Source organism: Ptiloglossa arizonensis, chromosome 1 (genome assembly GCF_051014685.1).
Source record: "Ptiloglossa arizonensis isolate GNS036 chromosome 1, iyPtiAriz1_principal, whole genome shotgun sequence".
Classification (NCBI taxonomy): domain Eukaryota; kingdom Metazoa; phylum Arthropoda; class Insecta; order Hymenoptera; family Colletidae; genus Ptiloglossa; species Ptiloglossa arizonensis.
Genome location: NC_135048.1, coordinates 29799971 through 29813782, shown reverse-complemented (window position 1 = coordinate 29813782; position 13812 = coordinate 29799971).

Sequence of the window (13812 nt, the reverse complement as noted above, 5' to 3'; positions counted from 1 at the left end):
CTTTTTCTTTAAACGCGATCGAGTATTTCCTGGCACTCGTGCGGATTACTCGAAACATTCTAGGTGAAGGGATAGAATAGAATGTTTCGAGAATTAATATTTGGCGAGGTAACTCACATTTTTTACAAGTCTGGGTACTTTGATAAAGATGTTCGAAGGTTTTCTCTTGGCGTGATACTGAACACTTGGGTAGATCGTTTCTTTGCGTTTTTAGTGACTGATTCGATGTAGTTACTGTTTATTTTTAAACGTTGAAATTTTTGTTTATGAAAGTGGATTTTGGGGTGTAAAAATTTGGGAAATTCTGGACGAAGCATCTATAGTGTAGAGCGTAGAGTTAGTTTCAAGGTGCGAGACGTGATTGTTGAGAAGTCGTATTTTCAATTGGTGGGCGTCGATACAAAATTTAAGAGCGACGAGTCATTTTCCAATTGGTAAGAAAATTTAGAAGTAACGAATCATTTTCCATTTGGTGACCAAATTTAGAAGCTAGAAGTCATTTTCCAATTGGTAACCAAATTTAGAAGCTACGAATAATTTTTCAATTGGTAAGAAAATTTAGAAGTAACGAGTCATTTTCCAATTGATAACAGAATTTAAGAGTGATGATTCATTTTCCAATTGGTAACAGAATTTAAGAGCAACGAGTCATTTTCCAATTGGTAAGAAAATTTAGAAGCAACGAATCATTTTCCATTGGTAACCAAATTTAGAAGCTACGAATCATTTTCCATTGGAAACCAAATTTAGAAGCTACGAATAATTTTCCAATTGGTAAGAAAATTTAGAAGTAACGAGTCATTTTCCAATTGGTAACAGAATTTAAGAGCAACGAGTCATTTTCCAATTGACAACAGAATTTAAGAGTGACGAGTCATTTTCCAATTGGTAACAAAATTTAGAAAGTAACGAGTCATTTTCCAATTGGTAACAGAATTTAAAAACAACGACTCAAATGTCCAATTGGTAACAAAATTTAGAAGCAACGAGTCATTTTCCAATTGGTAACAAAATTTAGAAGCAACGAATTATTTTCCAATTGGTAACCAAATTTAAAAGTAACGAGTCATTTCCCAATTGGTAACCAAATTTAAAAGTAACGAGTCATTTCCCAATTGGTAAGAAAATTGATAAGTAACGAATCATTTTCCAATTGGTAACAAAATTTGAAAATGATACGATGATATTTTTTACTGAACTTTCTTTTTATTATAAAATAACCATTGTAAGTGAATAATCGCGAAATTTTACCGTGAAATTTTATTTTCAAAACATTACCTTTTTCAAAAGTGGGTCTTTCTAAAAATTTGCAAAATTTTAATCCAGACAAAACATCCCCACAACAGCCTAAGCTCCCGAGCTAATTTCGAGGTACAGGACGTGATTGTTAACAAGTCATATTTTCAATTGTTACATGTGTCGTCAATCCAAAATTTAAAAGCGACGAATCATTTTCCAATTCCTAACAAAATTTGAAAGCGATACAATAATACATTTTACTCAACCATCTTTTCAAAATAACCATCGTAAGCGAATAATCGCGAAATTTTACCTCAAAGAAACTCCCTATTTCAAAAATAAACCTTCCAAAAAAAATTTGAAAAACGTCAATCCAAAAGAAACATCCCCAAACGCCATAAAGTTCCAAACAGATTCGCGACGAACCAGTTCGCACGAACGTACGCGTTACGTCGTTCGAACGATCCGTATCGTCGGAATTTCTGGATGATCCCCGCGACCGTTCCTCCCGGGTCGCCACAGGGTCCCGGTTCGACGCTTTCGAGTTATTCGTGGAGATCTAAAGATTTGGAACGCACCGCGGCACCGAATTTGCATAGTCTACCGATTCCGATGCTTCCCGCGCCTGGCTCCCTCCATCCAGGACTTAGTTCTTTCCACCGTCTCCGATGCAAATTACAATATTCCCGTGCCATTCGTTCGGATATGAAAATATATGCGTCTCCCGATCGAAAATAACGCCCGTGTCCCCCAACCCCCCACCCCCCACCCACCCCCGTGAACAAAGAACGCGAACGTTTCCTCGTTTGCGTTCTCCTTGGTCGCACCTGTAACACGGTTTACGAAAATTTTCAACGGACAATTCATTATCGATTGTTCGGGTAACGCGATTGGCTATCGTTTCCACGAATTAACCGAGGGGGGTGTGTGTGTTTCCGTATTTTCCGGATCGAAGGGTTCGCTCCCTTTGTGTGTTTTCCGACGAGTCTTCGTCGGTTATCCTCTAATCGCGGAATCGGTCGGACTTTGGGAAATCGGAGGAGGCGATCGTAACCCGCATATTGCAAATCCGGTTAGGTTTCATCGTAGTAGGGGAACGTTGAAGAGGGTGAGGCTCATTATGGTCAGAAATAATATTCCCCGCGGGGCCGCTCTGTGACGTTGCATAGGTGTCCTATCAATTCCTCGTGGCTTGTAATAGAATTTCTTTTTTTTTTTTTTTTTGTATTCAAGGTGTTAACAAAGTATTGGGTTGTTGGGAATGTCATTTCGTTTTCCAAATTGGAGAATGTATAATTTAATAAAATGTGTTTATACACTCTAAAAAAAATCGTGTTTCATTTACACCAAAAAAACGAAATGACTTTCCGAACAACCCAATAACTTCGATATTTTTTGGACTGATAGTACCGATTAAATGGTGGAGAAAAAGTATTGAATGAACGAGAAATGGAAAATTAATCTTAAAACTCTAAAATCTCGTGTTTGCAACAAAAGTATCACGGTGAAAAATTAACATTTCGCGAATTATATCGTTTTTAAGCAATACTTCGTGAGATAAAGTGTGCACTTATTTTATTCGCGTTCGTTTCTTTCTACGAAAGACTCGAAAGAACAAACTGAAATAGACACTAAATACTTTCGTATTTTAATATTTAACACGACCCATACTTTGGGTATACCCCGGTTATAGATACGAAAAAGGTCACAACCTCTACCTCTAAGCAATACTTCGTGAGATAAAGTGTGCACTTATTTTATTCGCGTTCGTTTCTACCTACGAAAAACTCGAAAGAACAAACTTAAATAGACACTAAATACTCTCGTATTTTAATATTTAACACGACCCATACTTCGGGTATACCCCGGTTATAGATACGATAAAGGTCACAACCTCTACCTCTAAGCAATACTTCGTGAGATAAAGTGTGCACTTATTTTATTCGCGTTCGTTTCTATCTACGAAAGACTCGAAAGAACAAACTTAAATAGACACTAAATACTCTCGTATTTTAATATTTAACACGACCCATACTTTGGGTATACCCCGGTTATAGACACGATAAAGGTTCTTCGCGAGCTGTGCCTCGAAGAACCCACTCAAATTTTACGACGAACCAAAATGGGTGGAAATTACATTTTGATGCCGGCGCGGTTGCTTCCTTTGTATCAGAATTAAATTTCGCGGCGTCTCGCGGCTACGGCTCGTCTGTTTCTCGATACTGCGAAGCTGTATACCCCGCTTTATAGATAAGGCAAGACGAGAAAACGATAAATCGATGCGCGACGCTTCCGATAAAATATTTCACGAGTCAAACGAACGTCGCGACACCGTCCAGAATCCATTATCGACTGTAGTCGAGCCTCGTTCGCGGTATCAGTCGTTTCATGGCAGAACAGGTCGGAGAGGAGGATTTATGCTCGGCGCTCGACATCGTAACGAGCCGAACGCGCGATCCGCGTCGCGTAGACGTCACGGTGGGGCCGCGCGCGCGTCCCACACCGTTGCGGAAAAATCGGTAAATCCAATAAAGAGTGAATAATGCTGCGCCAGTCCCTGGATTCGAGCGTCGTCTACTCGCGAAAATGGCGGGAGGTAAGCTCGAGAGAGGAACGCGGCTTCAACAGAGTGAAAAGAACGATCGTACGGGAATAGATGGAAAATTTAAATAGAGATTTTGACCCTTTGCGATCAGTGTTAAATTTGGGCGTGGGTGTGCTACTGGTCGGAATTAATTTCTTTTGAAAAATCAGTGATAGACATCATGTGAGATTACAAAGGACGAACAAGATTTATTGGTTCTTTTGCGAACTTTAAATATATGTTTGTACAACAATGTGTTTCAACGTAATGTTTTTAGGTAAAAATTATATTTTATAATTCTCCATCGTGCGGTATCTTTCAATTAATCTTTCCGTTTGAACATACAGAGCAGTCTTTACTTTCTTGCATCTTCATAGTGCCGCAATATATGCATTTTTTCATTAAGGAAAATCATTAAGCCTTCCCTCTTTACTGGATTTCGTTATCTCTAATAGGAGCACCGTATTGGTTCGTGAACAGATTCTTTAGACACTCAGGTTCGTTCAGAGAAAGTGTAAACTAATACATGGTTGATTAAAGTGTAAGATTAGTGTGGTTTTTTGCTGTGGCGGCTGAGAGCAGACGTACGACCACAAAGGGTCGCAAAGTCATTGGAAATCGAGAAAATTCACAACGATAGGGGACTATACGAAACGAACCGAGTTATTTTTATTAAGAAACTTATCTTTGTGTACTAGTAGAAGAGTTACTGAACAAGACAAGAATAGTTTAACGACCGATCGGTTGTTGATAACTGAAAATTAACCACGAAAGACAAATTTGAGAAATTACCAAGAGGTTGTACAGGTAAAATTGAAAAAAGGACACGAGTTCACAAGGAAGATGTCGAAGAAGGAAACTCGAGGAAGTTCTATTCTCGAGGCTCCCCTCCTGTGGTCGACAGTCGTTTTAAAATTCGGAATACCCTCTCTCCAATCAAATATTGAAAACTTCAAATTTCGAGCTTACCTCCCATCGTTGGAGAGAAAATTTCGAGCTCCGTTCTCTGCTAGAATATTGGAGATGTAAAATATTGTACGCCTCTCTCTTGAACAGAAGCTACGACACTTCAAATGTTTAATCCCTCCTCTTTGCCGGAAGATCAAAGATTAAAAATTTGAAAAGAATCGCAAGCCACCCGATTTTCGAGACAAAGTTTCCGATCGAGAAGACATCGAACGAGAACTCCTCGAAGATCGAGGAGGACGAAGCGGGGACGTTCAACTCTCGAGGTCTCCTACCACCGCGGCTCAGGAGGCAGGAAAACGCGAAATTTGTAATCGAGAGAAACACCCGTGAATATATGGCCGCCTTCCGCAACAGCGACGGGTTTTACTAATAACCGATACCCCAAGCGAACCGTGGAATATTATAATTGATTTATCGCGGGAACGACGCGCGTCGAATTTATCAGCGCCTCCGCTCGGATTCTGCTCGTCGTTGCTCTGTCCGCGGAACCGATCGAACGGAACGACGGCCAACGATAGACCGCATCCGGTTCGGCCATCGTCGGTGGTGTGCATTCATTTCGCGCGTCGTTTTGCGACACGTTCGCTCGTACGCCCCCTCCCCCCCCCCCTCCCACGCTCCGTTCGAACGCGAGCGCACTCGTGACTCGCGACGCGACGTTTCGTTCGGTCACCCGCTTAGGCTACCAAGCGGGAAAGTTCGGGAAGCATTTATTGCCGATAATCGATACCCGAAGCCAACCGTGAAATATTATAATTGATTTATAGCGGTAACAACGTCGGATTTATCAGCCGCTCCGCACCCACTCCGTTCTGCTCTGTTCCACTCCGCTCTGTGCCGCGGAACCGATCGAACGTAACGACGACCGACGATAGACCGCGTCCGGCGATGAAATCGCGGAATGCCCCGGTGCATTCGTTCGACGCTGCGTTTTGATTATGCAATTAGCCATTGTGGCCGAGCAGCCATCGGCCGAGCGAGATTCGTGAAAATCGACGAGCCGTTTGCGATTTTAAGCGAACGCGTCGAGATCGTGCCGCGACCAGACGTTTCGCGAGGGTCGATCGACGACAGGTTTCAGATAGAAACGTGTATCGAGGTGTCTCGGAGAATTACGAGGTATTTACTTTTGCGGTTTGATCGAAGAAAAATGCACTGGAACGTATGTTTTTTTTCTTTTGTATTTAAATTATTCGTTGACGGAATAATGTACACGAAAATAATTCGATTTGCCATTTTGTACGAACCCTTAGAATAGGAATGGATAAATATCCTGAAAATAGAGTATGTAAGTTGTAAAGTTCGCGCAAAAGAAAAAGAAGAGGGAGAAACTGTCTGGGATTAAGGAGAATGTGGTACTACGCGTAAGTAGAATGTGGACAGCGTCGAGTAATTCTGCCTCAGGAAGGCTGACTATAACGTCTGATCCGATACTCCCGTACGGAAGGTTTCTTCTCTCTATAGTACTTCGCAATAGACTTTTTATCGCGTATACATATCGCGAGACTATCGCGAATACATTGTATTTGACACTCGTGTGATTCTACGAATTGCAAACATACATCAAAATACGCAAAGAACACCCACGCACCGTGCTTTCGCTCGAAACGCATAACATTGATAGACGATGCACACGAAAGCGACGCGACTGGGGAACGACTACTTGTATCGGTGCATTTTAGGGAAATTATAGCGAATATCTTGTAGTAGGCACTTATACGATCCTACGAATTGCAAACACGCAAAGAACACCCACGCACCGTGTTTTCGCTCGAAACGAACAAGATTGATACACGGTGCACACGAAAGCGACGCGACTGGAGAACGACTCCGTATATAGATGCATCTTAAGGAAATTATGACGAATACCTTGTATTAAACACTCGTACGATCCTACGAATTGCAAACACGGATCAAAACACGCAAAGAACACCGACACACTGTGTTTCCCCTCGAAACACACGAAAGCGACGCAACCGGGCAACGACCCCGTATACGGGTAAATTTTTGAGAAATTCTGGCGAATATCTTGCATTAGGCACTCGTACGAATTTCGAACACGCGGAGACCCACGGACCGTGTTTTCGCTCGGAACGAACAAGATTGATACACGGTGCACACGAAAGCGACGCGACCGGGGAACGACCCCGTGTATCGGTGCATCTTGGTGAAATTATGGCGAATACTCACGGATTGAATTTCACCGGGGACTGTACTCTGATTTACTTCCGACCGCTTCGCCGGGAAATCGAATTACCTCCGCCGTGAGCGCGGCGGAGAAACCTCGAATTAAGAAACACTGAGACCTGCGGAAAATATCGAGCCGATATAAATCAAGGCCTCCCGGAAACCTTCTTTTTCTCGTCCCGATTCCACATTCATTATCGCCAGGATCGATTCGTTCGTCGCGTCCGCGCTAACAAACAAGCCCTCTCCCCCCCTTCTCCTCCACTTTCCACACCCACCCACCCACCCACCCCCTCGTCCGGTAACGAAAGCACCGCGGTACCAAAACTCTGTGCGAATAAAACGAAAGGAGCGATTTTATTAATTGATCGGCAACGTTCCGCGCGGCAACGTTGGCCCACCGAATATCGCTCGTTCCTCTCTCGTGGACACACGGATATATCCTGGTGGCTTTATGTCCCGGAAAGGAGGAACATCTAGACAGTTAAAAACTTGGTTCGATTACCCATAAAGCCTGCTCGTTCGGCATTCTGTTTCTAAGGTACTTAGAAGCGGAGAATTTTATTTCGTCCCCCGTGCTTTACGACCGCGATATCTCTATCGTGTAAGTTGATTCGGGATTCGAGGATTTTCACGCATACGTCTCTTAGGGCGATCACGAGTGTCCGTAGGACGATTCGTGGAACCGAGGGTTGGGATACTCGGGGTCGTTTACAACGCGCGTGTAAAGAAGTTTACAATACTCCTTTGGGCGAACACGTCGCGGAACTCCGGGCTTCGAAACGCGGTGATTAGACGAACAACGATAACCGATGCGTAGATACGCAAGATGTTGAGTACACAGGGTGTCCGGAAAAGTTCGTGTACAATTACATCCGGAAATGATTTATTGGTAAATTACAAGCGTTTGAAGATGATTATCGATTGTTGTGACAATTGTAACAAATGTTCGAAAGTTCTTTCTTTTTACTTAAACGGTTTACAAATACGGGGTATACGAATACCAATCCCTTTCAGATTTAAAAAATTAAATCTTTGGCGTTAGATTGTTCGCTACAAAGACCTCTCAATTATGCATGAATAACGTGTATCTTGATTATATCGATCCCCAATTTTATATCAACATTCGACAGCCTGTGAAAAATCCTATGTTAATTCGTCGAAAGATCAAAAGATTCTATAAACCAGCGAGCTCTAAACGATAATTAAAGACCCATTTGTCTCGTTTTGAATGTTCGCGTAGCGCCGAACGAGAGAGGTCCAACGCATCTCACTGTCTTTAAAGTCGGCGCCGAGTGTTTTGGCCGCTCAAGGTCACCGGTGCGCAACCCTCTTCCCCCCACTCCTCGACCTTGCGAAGTACCTCTGAATTATAGCACACGGGTTGGTAAAAAGCAACCCCGCGATAAGGGATTGATACGACGGAATTCTTTTGCCGCCAAACCGATCCTCTTTTACCTCTTAGCGGGTTTAAAGACCCGGCCACTCGTGGACGTGCCAAGTTAAGGGAAAGTAAGCGCGCGGGGCGTCCTTCGCAGGATCCTGTGCTTAATGGCGCTGAATCACAGATTGCGCGCACCCCTAAATTTGAATTTATCATCAACCCTTGCCCGGAACGAGCGCTCGTGCCGTCGGTTGGATGGCGATCGTACGGTCGAAAGAATAATTCCCCCGCGTCGTCGATCGAGGCTGGTTTCTCTCGTCTCGCGTTTCGAGCCGGAAGTGCACAAGTTTGCCGCCGAGATCGTTGGTTTCCGGTGGAAGGGTGAACGCTTCGCGTTGTAAACGTTCGAAAATTGTTTTCAACGTTACGAAAGTGGCCACGACGTGCACTTCTTTATTTACTTTACATTAATTTAGGCATACCTCTACACTTAGATACGAGAGATGTCGAATAAGGTTAAAGTCGAAGGCAAAGTCGAGAAAAATAACTGAACCACTCGAAATCGCATTAGAGGGCACTGGGATAAATCTACAGGTCGTTCAAAAATAGTTACAAGCGTAATAGGGGGATATTTATTTACTACAGTCGAGTAACCTTGAACGGCCAATTAATTTTGGTGCGACTGTCCATTAGATAATACTGGAGCAGATCCAGAGGCCAAGCGCTCGTTTATTATTTGTAATATTTCGGAAGTAAACATCACAAACTGTACTTTTTACTTTGCTTACTTTATATTAATTTATGTGTACAATAAATATTCACGCTTGGATAATAAAAACGTTAAATAATTGAAAGGGTAGTCCTTGGACTACGAGAGATTCCAATAGACAACACTAGGGTAGAACGAGAGGTAGTCTGTCGCTCAGAAATAGCTACAAACGCGATAGTAGAATAGTCTTCAGTACAGTTGAGTGACCTTGAGCGGCCAATTGATTTTGCCCCAACCGAGAAAAATTTCTACTCGAGAAGTTGGTCCACGCTCGTCTCCACAGTGTCCAACGCTCGCGCTCGTATTTTCCACGATTTAAGGACAATTTCTGGAAAAACGAGTCCTCCTATAGGTACTGTAGTATTTTCGGTGATCACGGTCTCCAGCGTCCGGATCCATCGCGATACCCTCCATCGCATGTGCTCGCGGATGTTCAGGTCCGAAGGACGTCCGAAACCTTCGTCGCGATGACTCGAAATACGGCGTGAAAGTTTTTACACCACGGTGGCTCGGTTACAGCCATATTCCCGTAAAGGGTCAGGATCGAGTCAAGGGATATCGATACCGGGTGGCTACCTCGCGTGGAACAGCCTCGAGCTGCGGCTGGCTGATAACAAAAACCTCGAGCGAAGCGTTTCGGTCAAGGGAACGAGAGGAACTCTTCCTCGAGGAGGATTCTATTCTAATATAAGGAATAGGAGGATGGAATTCCGTTTTTAATTATCGCGTAAGAAGGTCTACGTGAACTGGAACTGAGGTCCAGGAACCTAGCAGAGTAGTAGTCCTCGAAAAGAACATTGGGAACAAAAAAGTAGCATAGGTGAAGCAATTTGGTTAAAGGAACATAATGAACTCTTCGTCAAGGAGGAATCTATTCTAACACAAGGACTAAGAGGACGAAATTCTTCCTCGAGATGGATTCTACTATAACACCAGGAACATGAAGACAGAACTCTTCCTCGAGAGGGTTTCCATCAGATACACGAAAACAGAAGTTTTCCTCAAAGAGGTTTCTATTCCACTGCGAGAGACCTCTATTGCTAATTACAGCATCGCGCAAGAAGCTCGACGTGAACGAGAATAAAGGTCCTGGGACCAAATGGAGTAGAGCACCTTGGAACAAACGTTCGAAACGAAAGAGTTCCTCGCGCTGAAGTCCGTCCATGAAACTTTCGGGTTTTGAGGATTTCATTCACAGACTTCGAGAGGGTTCGACGGTTCGTTAATTCGTGAGAATTCCCTTAAACACGGGATTCCGTGGCCGGTTAACGATCCGTCAGAAAAAGGAACGCTTGGCAACGTACGCTCCTCTTTTCCCCGGCCCTTAGTATTCCGGTGCGAGGTGATCGTCGAGAAGCGATTTGACCAAGTTTAACGGATCCACTGAGCGGTCCACCCTTGCCCAGGCCCCCCTCGTGCGAGACCATCCCCCCATCCCTTGGCCCTGGTCATCCTCCTTTAGCCTAAGGTGCTCCTTCGCAAATCCGTCTGGCTACCGCGGAGACCGTCAGCGGAATACCAATTCCCAATTTGTCCGGGCATATCGACTGGGCACTCAAGAGCGTGACACAAATGCCAGATGCAATCAGCAGCCTCTGAACGACGCCGCCGAGAGTGCAGTCCTCGTCTTAATCCCCGTAGCGACAGCCGCCGAGCCGCACTACGAAAATCTGGACCTCTCGCGCGGGAAATGCAACAAACGGTTGTACTCTCTTATCTTTCGGGATGGTGAGATTCGTTCGATCGTTCGTAGAGCTGCGAAGGTTGGTATGGGTCTATTACTCTATTGGCTCTATACTTCGTTGGTGTCTGGATGAGACGAAAGAAAGTTTTGGGTTGCGAGGAACGTTATGGATTTAGGGTCTTCGTAGTTGTTGGATGATATACACTTCTACGGAGATTGGATAGGTTTTAACCAGCTTAATCCAAAGTGTGAGGAAGCAATTTTGTATGGAAAGAAACTTTCTATATAATAAAAATGAGCTCTCCTATGTGGGGGATGGTGATATTAGTTTGTTGAACTGTGGAAGTGTTTAAGTCTCTATTAGTGTTTGCATGAAAGAAAGTTTTGGGTTGTAAGAAACGTTATGGATTTAGGGTCTTCGTAGTTGTTGGATGATACACACTTCTACGGAGATTGGATAGGTTTTAACCAGCTTAATCCAAAGTGTGAGGAAGCAATTTTGTATGGAAAGAAACTTTCTATATAATAAAAATGAGCTCTCCTATGTGGGGGATGGTGATATTAGTTTGTTGAACTGTGGAAGTGTTTAAGTCTCTATTAGTGTTTGCATGAAAGAAAGTTTTGGGTTGTAAGAAACGTTATGGATTTAGGGTCTTCGTAGTTGTTGGATGATATACACTTCTACGAAGATTGAATATGAGAAAGAAATTTTGTATGAGAAGAAACTTACTTTCTATATAATAAAAATGAGCTCTCCTATCTGGAGGATGGTGATATTAGTTTGTTGAACTATGGGAGTGTTTGGATCTCCATAAGTGTTTGCTTGCAGTGAAAGAAAGTTTTGCATTGAGAGAAACACAATAAATTTAGAAACTTCGGGGTAGTTAGATTTTAAAGTTACAGTAGAACTTTTGTATACAAAATGAATACTCTGTATCCTCAGAAGATATAACGTACAACTGCTTAAATTTCATTTTGTCAATATTGCACTTACAAAATCGAAGCACCCCCTTACACGCATAGAAACATTGAAGATAACCTTGAAAACTTACAAGAAGAAGAATCAAATATCATTTATTCGTCCACTATTTGCAAACAAAATTGAGCCGAGTCAGATGGTCCACACTCTATACTTCCTTTTACCTCAGATTATAAAATTACTATACCTTCGAAATAGTTGAATCTTCAACCTGGACAGTTATCGATACTCTATCTCGGATTTACGAGTCTCCATTTTCGTCTTTCGTCGATTTCTACATTCCTTAATAAATATTTTCCCCGAAATCAAATAAGCAATCTTTTCTCTTCTAACGTTCAACGTTTACTTTGGATTGTTCACGAAGTCGTTTCGTTTTTTTTTCAGTGAAGACGAAACACGATTTTTTTAGAGCGTATAAACATCTCATTAAATCACATATTCTCCATTTTGGGAAACGAAATGACTTTCCGGACAATCTATTTACACACGTGGCCCACTCCGATAATTCGAAGGAACACGTACCACGACACGGTTCGAAGAAATGGCGAAAAGAAAAGGAGGCCGATGACCCGAAATAGATATCCACTGGCGCGGAGAGGAACGAAATCCAGTTGGTTTTCTTCGAGGCTCCCGCCCGCTTCAATATTGTCGCTATCTCTTGTATACAGTTGCCGCCATATTCCTGCGGGGAAGCCGCCATATTACCAGAAACTTCCACCCCCTTTTATGCGGCTTGCCGCGGAAACCGTCTCCGCGAAAACTACCCCCATAAAAGTTGACGACTTAAATCGCGGGGCGTATGCCCCGGCTGAAGCGGCCGCCGCCGCGGAAACGTCGAACACTCTTACGATCCTGCGAAACGCCTCGAAATATTTCGTCCTACACCGCCCGGAAGCTCCAGCCTTCCCGGATGAAAAAGGAGGGAACGAAGAACCGACCACGGAATTCGAGAAGACTATCTCGATCGAACGAACACTCGGGGATTCCGCGAAACGTTCATAAAAACGAGCCTTAACCATCGTTGAGAATTTTAGGGATCGCTACGTCGTTCTACGGTCTTGAATTATTGTAAAATTTCGACGGAAGGAAATAATTGTAAGGGAAGGCTCGACGATCTTGAAACATTCTAGAAATTTTTATCGTTTGGAGAGAATTAAATATTCTAATCTAAACTGTGATTTTTTTTAATATTTTCTGAGAATTTGAATGCTTTGGCCCGGAAGAAAATAATTATAAGGAAAGACTCGACGATCTTGAAACATTCTAGAAATTTTTAAATATTCTAATCTACACTGTAATTTTTTTTAATATTTTCTGAGATTTTGAATGTTTTTTTCTTAAAGAAAATAATTGTAAGGAAAAACTCGACGATCTTGAAACATTCAACGGAATTTTTATCGTTTGGAGAAAATTAAATATTCTAATCTAAATTGTAATTTTTTTTAAATATTTTCTGAGATTTTAAATGCTTTTATCCAAAAGAAAATAATTTTTAGGAAAGACTCGACGATCTTGAAACATTCTAGAAATTTTTAAATATTCCAATCTACACTGTAATTTTTTTTAATATCTTCTGAGATTTTTAATGCTTTGTTCCAAGTTGTAAGTAACAATAAATGAGGAGCCGTTTGAACGGGTATTTCAATCCAAATTACAATTCTTTAGGCGTTCCTTGAGATTTCTTTCTTAACAAAATCTCTAACACAATTTTTCTACGAGGTTTCTACGTACACTTTCGTCTACATTTCGGAATCGTGCTTGATATTTTTCCTGTGTAAAATTAAAAATTACAAGAGTCACAATTACTTTAGAAAAAATCCAACAATAACCTTCGATGGAAATATTATACTTTTGAAAGAATATACATTGAGCAAATAAAACGAAACAAAACCCGATTCATCGAAAGTACTCCATGCTAGAATACACCTTTACAAGCTCCTACTTCCACTAATTTTACAAATCCAGGTATACATCCATCGACGAAAACATTTTCCAAAAAAATTCAATAAAAGGATCA